The following is a 12926-nucleotide window of genomic DNA, read 5'->3' on the forward strand; positions in this document are numbered from 1 at the left end:
TATTAGACCTATGTGGTATTTCCGCTAATGCTAGATACAGATGCTATAAATCTCATCATTTTGCCATTTGCACCTAATAAACATTCAAAGGTTAGTTTACATGAAACATGATAACAATTATTTAAAGAAATTTCATAGTGTCAGCTATGAGATGGAACGGCAATGTACAAATGTCACTTTTGATAAGTTTTTTATTAATATAAAACTCAGTGAAAGTGTTTCTCTCGGGAGTGTTACTATACTTATCTGACCAAACATCGTATATTGTCTTTTGAAATTAAAATTTCTTTTTTAATGAAAGATATAAAAGGGGCAAATAGAGGAAAGTGTTTATTTATATCCAACTGCATTGCTTCTAAACAAGTACGTGAAGATAAGCGGGACCCAAAAACAAATTATAAATTCTCATGTTCCAGAAGATTTTCATTGATATATGACAAGGTATATATTTCTAATAAACAAAGGTTGGGTACTTGATGTATCAGCTGCTCACCCCTACCAACAAATCTTTAAGCCCTCCTCCCGAGCTTTCAATATAGACTTTTTTTCAAGTAAAGTTTTGTCCATTCTGTTGATGTTATTAAACCACTCCCAAAAGTTGAGGTTACGTTACATAAAACCTTGCAGTTTAAAGTGAAAAGAAGTTAATATCATGATATTATGAATTTCGTTTACAATGTACATATTTTTTCTTTCAACATTAACATATTGAAACGTATAATATTTCGAAAATAAGGACCACCGTATGTTCATAATGGTTATATCCAGTGGGTAATACACATGCTGGTTCTTTTCTTTTTCTTATCATATTTTATTGCTAGAGATGGTAATTGGGTGGTATATCCTTCTAATGTTACCTCTTTGATTGACCCAATTCTCGGAAGGAAGTATTATATTGAATACACCGTATGGTTAACCGTTATCATGTTTATTCTTACATCAGTAGAACTTTCGCGGTACAATAATAATTTGGGATTATTGTGTGGCCAGTAATGGATTATGTCGCGTGTTTTGTAATACACGCATTACTGTAAAGTGAAACGAGGTCATTCTGTTGTGTACTTTAGTCAAAGGAAGAGAAAGATGGAGTCCCTTAGAAAAAGAAAATGAGACTGATGGGATTTCGTTTATAAGGAAGAAGAGTCTGAAGCTAACGTGTATACCTACGAGAATTCTGGTAAGATATACTTTTTAATCCATAGAAAATATGAAGAGAAAAAAAAACCAAATTGTGTTATTTAAAGTATGATTTAGAATGATTTAAAGGCAGCAACCATTTGATTTTCTAGGGGGGGGGGAGTGGGGCTATGGATTTTTTTCTGGACAAACTTGTTTTAATCTGCGGGGAAAAACTATCTATTTCTTTCACGACAAGTCGAAAACAATTCTTTTCTTTCAGTTTTAGCAGTACATATAGTGACAGCTAAGGGTGAAACAAGCATTTTTTTCTCAGAATCAAAAACAAATTATTTTTTTCCTAAAACTTTTTTTTCCAAAAAAAATCCATAGCCACGAATAAAGTGTCTGGTGCCTATTTAACATTCAAAACGGATATTTCTTATTAAACTTTACATTTACTTAGCATGATAACTTAGTACAATAAGTGCCAATTTGTATTAATGTTTTATGGAATGTTATATATATATATATATAAGTGTATATATCTACGGAAATATGTTATTTGCAATTGTATTAAGAATTCAGTCAAAACTATAATAAAATATTTGTTTACATGGTTAAGGTGGTATGGGTGTCTTCCTCCATCTTGGATTGTAAAAAACAGAGAACCAAAGGTCCATATTTTCTATCAAGTTAGCAAAATTTGATGCAGGAATGCAGATATTCAATGTGAATTTTCTTTTAAAAGAATCAATTTATAGGAATATAACTTATAAATATTAATATTTTTGCAAATGTTGATTATTTTTGGTTGTTTTTATTATTTTTTTTAAATTGGCATTTTAAGGGGAGGTAACTCTAAAACAGTGCATTTTCTGAAGGATTCTACATGGAATTTTCCTATTTTGTATTATAGCCGCAAAAAAACTACGGTGACCCTATATTTTCTTTTGATATTCTCAAAGCATTGTCTGAAAGCTATCTTTTCCTTAAGTAATCAACAATTCTATCATTTGGTTTAGTTTCTAATCACAAAATGGTGTTTTTTCCTGTATAATCCATACAAAATTTGTCATTTTGTCACGTCCTGTAGCTCGAAAAAATGCGCGGTGACCTATCATTTTTATTATATTTTTCAACATATATCAATAGATACTACGTTTTGGCAAAGTATGAACAAATTCTATCATTTTTATTTTAGACTCCCATACCACCTTAAGTAATTTATTTACCATAATAAGGCTCGATACAGTCAGTAACCATACTTGTACTCAGTTAAAATGTGATAATTTCTAAAGCTTACTGCCATTTATGTGCCAGTTTTTTTGTGCAATTTTATATCTCTCTGATGCTCAAATGAAAAGTGGTCTGACAGTATGATGAGTACAGATATAATAAGCATAATTGTGGGTGAAATAGTATTTATAACTTTATATATTTCCACTGCCTATCCTTATTGGTTATGTGTACTTCAAAGCAACTTAAAGAATATAAATTTTCAATGTCAAGATATTTTGCTAGCTCTTTATATTTTGAATTGTATATGTGTTGTTATGACATTCTATCTCATATAGGGGCGAGTCGTTTTTGGAAAGCTTATTGAAAATGCTTCCTATAAATTACTCTCATTTATAATGAAGTAATAATGTGATGCAGTCTTAAGATTTTTTTTCAGTTTAATTTATATTTAAAAACATATAAACGGTAAAAATAGACAATACCTGCTTTATATGCTTAGATGTAGTCAAAATGTAAAATTAGAAGATGTGGTATGATTGCATATTGGCAAAGTCAAATATGTGTGAAAATCCCGTTTTTTCAATACATTTTTAAAGAAAAAAATATATACAATTACTTATTGTATGCACTGTTCTAACTTTATGTGAAACTCTGTTTAAAACTGTGTAATTTGTATTAAAACAGACGAATCACCAAAGAAAAAGAATCACTCAAAGTTCTGGTGGCTTGGGTGCAGTGAATTCGAAATATCAACAGCGACCCTCAAATACAGAATATGAAAGAAAAAGGTGAGGTTACAAAATTTTATTTGCAAACTTTACTTTATAACTTCCAGGTATCACTGCTAACAGTCAGGGGAATTACTTAAATGATCAAATTTTATTGTAGCTTTAAATATATCACACCAGGCGGAAACCCAGTTGAAATCGAAGCTCTTTGTTAGAGAAGGCGATAAATGCTTACTGCAATGTTAACTATAGTAACACAATTTTTAAAAATTAATATAGAAACAAACACAACGACAATTTTCTTCTCAATAACGAAGTGTTTTATTTTAAAAACACCATTTTCATAAGTTTTCAATTCATCTACATATCAATGCAGACCCAATGCTGCAGAACAATTCGATATCAAGTCGACGACATAGGAATGCATATAAACCTCCATTTTTTTTTAAATTACCACGGACGGAGAACATATCAATCTATTAGTTGGGCCAAGTGAGATGTTCTCATCACTTTGAGTCCGTCGTCCGTCGTCGTCGTCAGTTAACTTTTACAAAAATCTTCTCCTCTTAAACTACTGGGCCAAATTAAACCAAACTTTGCTACAATCATCATTTGGGTATCTTGTTTAAAAAATGTGTCCGGTGACCTGGTCAACTAACCAAGATGACTACCATGGCTAAAAATAGAACATAGGGATAAAATGCAGTTTTTGACTCATATATCTCAAAAACCAAAGCAAATCTGACATGGGATAAAATTGTTAACCAGGTGAAGATCTATCTGACCTGAAATTTTAAGATGAATTGGGCAACTCGTTGTTAGGTTTCTGCCCCTGAATTGGTAATTTTAAGGAAATTTTGCCGTTTATGGTTATTATCTTGTATATTATTATCGATAGAGATAAACTGTTACAGCAATAATGTACAGCAAAGTAAAACCTAACAAGAGGCTCTAATGAGCCCCTACGAGGCGTATTGGGTTAGTAAGTTTCATATGGTGTTAATGGCGACGTCATCTATTAATGATGTTGTATTTCATTGTTTATTTTTCAACAAAACGCCGCAGAAAAAGTCCAGCGTCCGATAAATTCGTTATACGGTTAACTACTGACCCCCTACGGATCCATAGAGGGCGAATAAAATTCATAGGGGACTCGGCCTCCGGCCTCACCCCCTATGTATTTTACTAATTAGTTAACCCTCTATGGATCCGTATGGGGTCAGTAGCGAACCATATAACTTATAATGTTGCTATACAATAAAAGGGTTATTGCATGAATATTTGGAAGTATTTTCCCTCGTAGAACATATATTGCACTCGCAAGCTCATTCAATATAAAATTCTACTAAGAACAATATTCCAGAATATTCATGCAATAGCCCTATATTATATGAGATATCTCATATAGTTTATAAGATATCTTATATACTTTATAAGATATCTAATAAAGTATACGAGATATCTGATATATATTTTTAATATAAGAATATATGTCAGTGTGGACGGCAACGACTGAATGTATGATAGCTATGTCTTGCTTTTTCGACAAAAGTCGAAGGCTCGACAAAAATGCATTTACAAAGAATGGAATTATTCTCACTATTTAAATGATCTTTTCTTTTCTGAAATAGGTCTTTAGCATAATTTATTTTCTTTTTTAGACTTTACTATCTATGAGTACCAACATAATTTTTAAGCAGATCAATGGATTTTGAATCCAGACCAGACAGTCAAGAATATTTACCGCAAATAGAAAATTAGCAAAAGTGACAGCAACACACGTATGTTTCGATTGGTGTGATAGATTTTAGACAGGAGTAGCAGACTGTGGTGCATTGATTCCAAAATCTTGACAAAACAACAACTGAACACCTTTTTGTCTCTTTCAAGTAGGATTGTGCTATTTTTTTTTAATGCCAGAAATTAATATGGGATAGTTTGAAAGAAGAACTTTCAAAATGACACATATTAGCACAAGGATTCATTGCAATGAGACAATTTCAGATTTTGTGTATTTTCAACTTTTTATTTTTTTATAAACTTTAAATAATTTGATGAACTGCAAGTATTATTTAAATATGAACACGTAAGTCTCATGTGTGGTTCATGTAGTTTTAACTGCTTTTCGTTTAAAAAGGGGGTTCCCTTAAAAGAAAATTCAATCAAGACATCGAAATAAAATATTGAACTCGATTTCAAATTCATTTTATTTTCCTATTTTTACCGTGTTTTTATCAAATCTTAGCATATCTTTAAGTGAGAAAAGAAGACTTCTTGATGCTTATAGTGTTCCACACTCAATTTTAAACATTGTCACATTTCATATGTTATATTCTGGCTTTCAATATTTTATGTATTTTTTGTTTGTTGGTGAACGTGCAAATTGTGTTGTGACCAATGTAATTTATTAAGCAGTTTATTAAGCTTGATTTTGTTGTTCTTTAAACAATGAATAACCATTTTTATTAATTTTAAAATAAGGAGAAATTCATCATCTGTTCATATCTAAGGTTGCTTCTACTCAATGAGATATTACCATTTTTATAGATCAATAATATTAAATATATCAGTATGTCATGTGCAGGTGAAGTCATTTCTTCTTAATGAAACATCATTACTTTCCTCATTTTCATAAAATTATAAATATTTGAAAAAAAATTAAAAAATTTGGAAATTTTGGACCTCATTGACCAATGAGACAGTTGTTCACGAATGTTCAGATGAGGTGAATGCGAGCAATTAAAGACAACCATACGACCTTCAACATTATAAGAAACAGCCATACCGTATATTCATCTATAAAAGGCCCCGACATAAAAAAAATATGAAACAATTCAATTGAAAAAGATAATGGCCTAATGTATTACAATTTACGAAGAACAATATGACAGAAATGAACCAACAACAACCACTGAACGACCGCCTCCTGACTTTGGATATGCACATTGAGAATGTGGAGGGGACAAGTTTGTGAGCGCTCAATCATCTCCTAGCTTGAGACAGTGGTGTAAGAGCATACCCTACGAATAAGCATTTAGATAGTCCAGTATCATTTAAATACAATAGTTTAAAAATTTCACTTAATTTTGAAATCAAGAGTTAGTAACAAAACAAAAATGGAAAATTTAATACAGATTGAATCACCTGGGTGCAATGTTGACAGATATGTATAATACAATTGTTGAAATTTAAATTACAATACTTAAATTACCACTTTTTATCAGTGTTCTGATATATATAAATATATACAAAAAAAGTCTTAAAAAGTCCCAAGATGGATGAAAACGCTAGACAATGCTGCTTTTAAAACTCTTTTTGTGTATTTAATTTTTGATTAAAAATCGACCCTTTGCAAAAGTTTAAAAGTCAATGAATCATGGATGGGGGAAGGAAAATAATCATCATGCAAAAGCTAGTACATCTTATGTAATCATCGTTAGTGTTAAGCTTTAAACTGACCAAATCACAAACATCGACCTGTAAACTAACTATGTGCATTTATTGCTCTATTGAATATAACTGTGTAAACCTAATTTTGTGACTGAATTCAGTCATTCTATTTTTTACTTTTGCAGAATTGGTCTATTTTCAACAAATATTTAGTGAATTTGTGTTGACTGAATTCAGTCATCTGTTTTATAGATGTAAATACTATTTTATATCATTTGGTGTAATTTAAGTTTTATTTAGTTCAATTTCTTGTAGCTTCTTTCAAATGTTGTGTGACTGAATTCAGTCAACATTTTGTGAAAATAATGAACAGGATACAGAGTTAATTTCATTTAGCTGTTGTTCTGTTGTATGTTGTTTGTATTTAATCTGTAATATCTGTAATCCGAATTCTGTTTCCGAATTTACAGTTTAGGCTTTATTTAAGAAGCAACAAGTACAAATAAGATTTATGTTACTTTCAAATATACTGATTGGATTCTTTGATATAAAGATGAAATCGAGTGACTGAATTCATTCAGTCACTCAAATAATAATAACAATACAATGTTTTTTTTCTTCATATGTTGTAAGTTAACAATACTAATAAAGTATTTATGCAAATATTTCTTTGCCACAGTTGACGTTTTAATACGTTTTAAATAAAACGGAAATGAAATGATGCACATTGCAAACAATGTTGAATGTTAAATGGTATAATATAATGAATAATATATCTAATAAGTTCAACCCTTGAGATTTGACAAATCAGAATATTGACAAGTTGAAACAGAATGTGTTCTCAGCTAACCAGTCTTATAAATTTGACTGTGGACACGGGCATATTTCCAGACAAACTTAAAGAAGCCCAAGTTACACCCTTACATAAAAAAAAGTGACCCACTACTTAAAACAAATTACAGACCAGTCAGTGTGTTACCTATTTTCAAAATTTTACGAAAAAATATTTGAAATACAGTTATACGATTTCTTTGATTCCATTTTCAACCCTTATTTATGTGCTTTCCGTAGAGGACATGGATGTCAGACTACGTTGCTCAGAGTACTGGAAGACTGGCGTAAAGCTTTAGACAAAAACTTATATATAGCTGCAGTTCTTATGGATTTATCAAAAGCGTTTGACTGCTTACCTCATGAAATTTTACTAGATAAATTACTAGCATATGGTGTTTCTCCACATTCAGTATCTTTATTAAAATCATATCTTTCTGATAGAAAACAGCAAATTAAAGTAAACGGTGTTCTGAGTAGCTGGGCTGACATCCAAAAAGGGGTACCCCAAGGTTCTATATTGGGGCCCCTTTTATTTAATATCTTCATAAATAATATTTTTTATTTTGTTAAACATGGTACATTATATAATTATGCGGACGACAATACTCTGTCTTTTAGTAGTCCGGATTATGACCATCTCATATCAACATTAGAATCTGAGTCTCAAGTGCTTATTGATTGGTTTGAAGAAAATAAGATGCAGGCAAATCCTGATAAATTCCAAGTTATTGCTGTAGGGAAAAGAACCTTTGCAAAAAATCCATCTATACAAATTCAGCAAAATATTTATCTTGTGAAGAAACAGTAAAGTTACTTGGAATTGATATTGATTACCAACTAAAATTTGATGCACATATAAGTAACTTGTGTAGAAAGGCATCACAACAGCTGAATGTTCTCAAGAGAATTGGATCATTTTTAAACAGATTAAATAAACTTACAATTTTTCATACTTTTATTTTGAGTAATTTTAATTTTTGCCCTTTGGCTTGGCATTTTTGTACAGAGAAAAATTCTAAAAAACTTGAAAAAATACAAGAGAGAGCATTACGATTTGTATACGACGACTATTTATCATCCTCTGAAACTCTTCTTGAGAACGCAAAGGTTCCAACCCTACAAGTAAGACGCATCAGGACAATGGCACTTGAGACTTATAAAATTATAAATAATTTGGCTCCTGTATGTTTACAAAATTTAATAAAAATTAAACACACTAAATATTCTTTTAGATACAGCAATATTTTGGATGTACCACAGGTAAGAACTACCTCATATGGAAAATAATCTTTTAGTTTTGCTGCTGCTACTTTATGGAATAGTTTACCTGACCACTTCAGGACTGTTAACAGCTTCTCACATTTTAAGAGTCTTGTACAGTCCGGGAGTGGAACAGAATGTGTTTGCTCTGCCTGTAGATAACTTTGTGTTAATATTTATGCTTTTTATGTTGCATTAACAGCCTGCGTTGCAACTGAAATTTTGTTTTTTACCTTTTAAAATTTGAAAGATTTGAAATTTTTACTTTATAAATCATAAATTATTTAAAAATTATTTTTTAAACAGAAAATTTTTAAAAATTTTGCTTCATATATATGTTTTGGTATTTTGCAAGATACATGTATATGCTATTTGCTTAGAGTTAATTTTTGGTGCTGCTTCTTATTATTTATTGCATGCTGCATGCCTGGTTTTATTTGTTATTGCATATGTTTTTATATTCGGTGAAAAGCTCATTAGAGCTTATGTCTGTATTGTTTGTCAAATATGCCGAATCCAAATAAAGTTTTACTTACTTACTTACTTTTTCGTGCCTGTTTGTATATTTAGATCTTCATTTAGGTCGCCTCCTATAATAATGATTTTGTGTGTTTCATTATATTTTTGATATATAGTTCGTACAGTTGGTCGATAACATCTTGGTATTCGGCCTGATGATTTTTACTTCCTTTTGCTGGCAAATAGACTGATGTTAGTATTATGTTTGGATTGTTGCTTTCCCTTATTTCTACACACTGTAACCTTTCTGACCCGAGTTCGATTGGACTTATCATGTGGTCAATTTCTTTCTTCCACAAGATTGCCACTCCTCCATATCCTCGGGGCATACATATCGGTAACAGAGGTTCATTTATATCGACTCCTTTGCCTATGTAATTTATATTAAATGTAATTTCACATTGCGATAAGACTTGTCACGGTACTTGTCTATCCAAAATTCATGTATTTGGTTTTAATGTTATATTTGTTATTCTCGTGGGATTTTGTCTGATGCTTGGTCCGTTTCTGTGTGTGTCAAATTTTAGTGTTGTGTCGTTATTTAATGCGTTTCCCTTGGTTTTAGTTTGTTATCCCGATTTTGTTTTTTGTCCATGGATTTATGAGTTTTGAACAGTGGTATACTACTGTTGCCTTAATTTAGAAGCCAGTTTGGTTCAAGTTTGTCAAAATAAGCTTGCAATATCACAAACTAGTCAAAACATTTACTAAATTTATCATCGGTATAAGGAAATAATTCGTAACAAATGATATAACATTAACTCAATGTAACCGTAGCCTCAATATATTCCGGTTCCTTACCCAACTTTCCATTCCGGCAATTAGACTCCAATGTAACAATAATATTTTTATTATTGTTACATTCCCATGTAACCGTAGCCAGTGCCTATTTTTTAAGGGGCCAGCTGAAGGACGCCTACGGGTGCCGGGGTATTTCTCGCTGCATTGAAGACCCATTGGTTGCCTTCGGCTGTTGATTGATCTATGTTCGAGTTGTTGTCGCTTTGACATATTCCCCTTTTCCTTTCTCAATTTTAAAAAACAGCGATGCTGTAGATTTTTTTTCACTTGCAAGTGAATAATTCGACTTTATTGAATCCGTAGAATAATTAAGATAGCCTTGCTAGACGCAGGAATACCTACATATTAGATATACTGTTCCCAGCTAGACGTCATAATTATTTATATATACGATAAATGATCATTGATTATTTCAACCTTTTTTCAAATTAAAATTAAAAAAATCAAACACACCACTGATCAGGGGAGATAATGACATTTGTCTTGAAAAAAAATTGCGGGAAAAAATTAAACAGAGAGGTCAGAGGAAGTTCAGTTTCCCCGGTTATTAGGATCAAGAAATCTATAGGTAAACATTTAGAACTGGCAAAAAGATGATAGCACAAGGTTTGAAAATACACGTGAGTGTTGTCCTTATAACGACGATTCATCAGGCACGTAAATTATAACAATGTGACATGAACAAATGTCAATGCCAATGGTTAAAAATATCTGATAATCTGTAATCACATGAATGAGTACCACCATAAGTCAACTCGTACCATTTATACCATTGCAAACCATACAAAATCATTCCGGCGCAATCTTGTACAATAAAAATATCAGAGATATATAAAATAGAAGATGTGGTATGATTGTCAATGAGACATAACTCTCCACAAGACACCAAAATGACACAGAAATTAACAACTATAAGTTATAGCATGGCCTTCAACAATGAGCATACCACATAGTCCGCTATATAAGGCCCCGAAATGGCATTGTAAAACAATTCAAACAAGACACGTCAACTAACGACCTTATTTAAAAAAAAAAATTAAAAAAAAAAATATGTAACATTCAAACAAACAACAACCACTGAATTACAGATTCCTGACTTGGGACAGGCACATACATACATGTATGTATATATCACAACTTTTATGACAAAGGAACCTGACTTCAGTTTAGATAAAGGATTGTGTAGGAAGACTATATATAAATCCTTGGTCAGATATATAGCCAGTTAAAAGTCTATACAGGGCTTTCCAAAGTAGCCGGTACACGGCGGATTTCCGCCGTCTACAGTGACTTCAAGTGCCGGCTACTTCACTGACAAAAATATAAATTCTAAAAGAAAAAAAATCTCTTTTTCAAATGTTTACAGGCAGCCGAGAGATGTATTATTGCAAAGTCGCGGTCACGATAAACAAAGATGAAAAGTCAGTGTTTACCTTGGTCTAAATATAATTCACATGAATTCAGGTCACTGATTGGTTGTCTATTTAAAGTCAGAATTCATCGTTTCTTTTCAAAGATAACAAGAGAGACGTTCTAGTGGTCATTGACAGATAACAATACATCAATAGAGACGTTCAGATGGTCATTAACTCGTTGGTTTTGGCTTTTAGAATGTGAAGTTCAAGACAATCTGACAAATAAAAGAAAGTGTAGTAGATCATGTTATTCAGAATCTGGAAAACAGTATATTTAAGTTTTGAAGTTAATTTTTCAAAGCCTACGTGGTGTTCAGAGAATCAAGGTCAAAAACGAAAGTAGAATATTGTTGACTATCTAGACCACAAATAAATAACATTTCCAAATGATTTATGTATCTGACTTATTGAACAGTTTACAAAAAAAGAGAATATCAGAGGATATATCAATTTTCTGACCATTTTGCTGACAAAGCTTGAGAAATAATTGTATGATTTAAATACTTGTAAATCAGTCCTTGGAGAAAAAGGGGGTGATTTGTTTACAAATGCACGTAGATATGCAAAATAAATCGATGAAGATTTCTAACAAATCTAATTATTATATAAATAAAACTCCTGTCAAAATGCCTGTAGAAGCAAATGAATTTTAAGCATTAGGTAAAGAACATGAAGAAAAAAAAACCAAACCCAAACCATTCAAGATTTTTTTTTTCCATTCATAAAAAAATGGTCATTTGAAAGATGAAAATAGGTCGCCGAACACATGTTACAGCCGCCAATAATTGTAATTTAGCCTACTACAGTAGACTCCGCCCAATCGGATACACAAAATGTCAGCTAAAAATATCGGATTACCAGATCATATTCAATTAGACGATGAATGTATATTCATTGAATATTCTGCAATTATAAGTAGATCTAATCCTGAGATGTTACTAACCCTGACAATTGCTTAATATGTGAAAGGGTTAGATGAAGCTGGGGGTGATTTTTATCAGTTGCATCACCACGACAAATAGATTCAAACCATTTGAAGTAAAAGGGCATGTATTTCACATGACAAAGGAAACCAATGAAAAAAGACAAAAATTTGATAATTTCATTTCCTGTCAGAAAAACATTGAAAATATCCAATCGTACATGGTTTTGAACCAGAATATTCTTATCAGATTTGTCGATATATTCTTATATCCAGTATTCGATTACACGATGCAATTAACATTAAACATATAGGGAATGGTTTGGTGTTTTGAAATAATATTACAATAGACGATATATTTGTCTAGCCGATATCTGATTAGGTGGAGTCTACTGTAATGCATATGTTTTTTTTTTATATATAATCAAATATTTTATTGTCATATAAACTTTACAGTTTGTGACCAACATATATTAATACAATAAACACAATAAACATATATACATACATATTAAACATACAAAATATCAACAGCATTAAAATTTATAACAACAAACAAGTTGTTAAGAGTCCCCTGCCCTCTGTTCTAATGACTTTTTCAAGAAGGATCCTAACTTATTTGTTTGTAAAGGCGATGATGGATTTAGTAAATAATGATTTTTTTCTTCTTCATTTAAATGATTAAAGTTATTATTTTCT

At 31.3% G+C, this 12926-nt stretch overlaps 1 long non-coding RNA gene across 1 annotated transcript; it reads left to right on the forward strand.

The window, feature by feature from the left end:
- Positions 1–714: 714 nt before the first annotated feature.
- On the forward strand, positions 715–4989 carry LOC134728109 (uncharacterized). Its single transcript, XR_010108770.1, has 3 exons — positions 715–1177; positions 3043–3146; positions 4748–4989. It is a non-coding gene; the product is annotated as an uncharacterized LOC134728109 (long non-coding RNA).
- Positions 4990–12926: the final 7937 nt, after the last annotated feature.

Source organism: Mytilus trossulus, chromosome 8 (genome assembly GCF_036588685.1).
Source record: "Mytilus trossulus isolate FHL-02 chromosome 8, PNRI_Mtr1.1.1.hap1, whole genome shotgun sequence".
Lineage (NCBI taxonomy): Eukaryota > Metazoa > Mollusca > Bivalvia > Mytilida > Mytilidae > Mytilus > Mytilus trossulus.